The 1,609-nt window shown below is 39.6% G+C and overlaps 1 pseudogene; it reads left to right on the top strand.

Annotated features, from left to right (window-relative positions):
* Positions 1 to 689: 689 nt before the first annotated feature.
* LOC102527744 (mitochondrial import inner membrane translocase subunit TIM14 pseudogene) lies at positions 690 to 1,022 on the top strand (annotated as a pseudogene).
* Positions 1,023 to 1,609: the final 587 nt, after the last annotated feature.

Raw genomic sequence — 1,609 nt, 5'->3', positions numbered from 1 at the left:
GTGTTCTTGAAGAATTGTCTGAATTAGGCGTTGGCAAACTACAGCCCCTGGGCCAAATCCAACTCATTGCCTATTTTAATTTTTTTAATTGAAATTTATTTACTTTTATTTTTTAATCAATCTTTCTGGGGGTGGCAGTAATTAGGTTTTTATTTATTTAATTTATTTATTTTAATGGAGGTACTGGGAATGGAACCCAGGACCTCATGCATACTAAGCACCTATTCTACCATGGAACTATACCCTACCCCCTATTTTTGTAAATAAAATTTAATTGGAACACAGCCATGCCCATTCATTTACCTATTGTCTGGCTACTTTCCTGATACAGAATTGAGAAGCTGCAACAGAGACCATATGACCCACAAAGCCAAAAATATTTACTCACCAGTCCTTAAAAAGTTTTTAAATTCATCTTATAGGCCTTTGGAAAAAAAAAAAACTCTCTAAAAATGGTTTGGAATTTAGGTTGGTGGTTTGAAAATTTCCATAAATTCTTTACTACACTTTCCTTTAAAAGATGAAACTTAAGTCTTGGGGTACCCGTGTCTGAGCGGTTTGTGCGTGCTGGTGGTGGCTGCTTTCCCATAGAGCTGTGGAGTTGGTGGCTGCGGGTTCTGGGCTGCCATGAGCCTCAGTCCCCATGGAGGCAGGGGAGCTGAGCTGGAGCCACAGTCAGGGCAGTGGTAGCAGCTGGACTGACCATTGCTGCTGCAGGATTTGCAGGCCCTTTTGTTTTGCAAGCCATGAAGCATATGGAGCCTCGAGTACAACAAGTTTTTCCTAGTCTATCAAAATCTGCTTTCAATAGTGGCTATTACAGAGATGAGCTTGAACCCAAAATGACAAAATAGGAAGCAGCATTAATACTAGTTGTAAACCCTACTACCAATAAAGGAAAAATAAGAGAAGCTCATCAATGAATTATGATTTTCTATCACCCAGACAAGGGAGGATCTCCTTATATAGCAGTCAAAATCAGTGAAGCTAAAGATTCACTAGAAGGTCAAGAAAGAAAATGAGGTAAATGTGTGATGAATTTTAGTTCTTATTCATTTATGTGTATAAGTACCAGCTTCTTATAAGAAAATGCCTCAAAGCTACAAAAAAATAAATATATAGAAATAAAAGATGAAGCGTAATTCTCCTCTCCATGAGTGTAGACCGAATTGAGTAACTTCCTTCTAATAAACAGAGTAATATGCAAGTAAGGGTGTGTGACTTTCACGACTAGATCATAAAAGATTTTACAGGCTTCTCCTTGCTCTCTCTCAGATCACTTGCTGGAGGGAAGCCAATTGCTAGTTGGTAAGGAGACTCAAGTAGCCCTGTGAAGAAATCCACGTGGCAAGGAACTGACACCTCCTGCTAATAGCTAGCAAGGAAACAGGCCTTTTACTACCAGCCATGTGAGTGAACCATGTTGGAAGTGGAATCTTCAGCTCCAGTCAAGCCTTCAGATAGCTGGAGTTCTGGCCGATGTCTTGGCTGCAACTTCATGAGAAACTCCGAATTTAACCCAGTTAAACCACTCCTGAATTCTTGACCCACAGGAAATGAGAAACAATATCAATTGTCTTAAGCAGCCAAATTTGGGGATAATTTGTTA

Source organism: Vicugna pacos, chromosome 3 (assembly GCF_048564905.1).
Source record: "Vicugna pacos chromosome 3, VicPac4, whole genome shotgun sequence".
Classification (NCBI taxonomy): domain Eukaryota; kingdom Metazoa; phylum Chordata; class Mammalia; order Artiodactyla; family Camelidae; genus Vicugna; species Vicugna pacos.
Note: the sequence above shows the minus strand (reverse complement) of the source record. Positions and strands in the feature narration are given on the sequence as shown.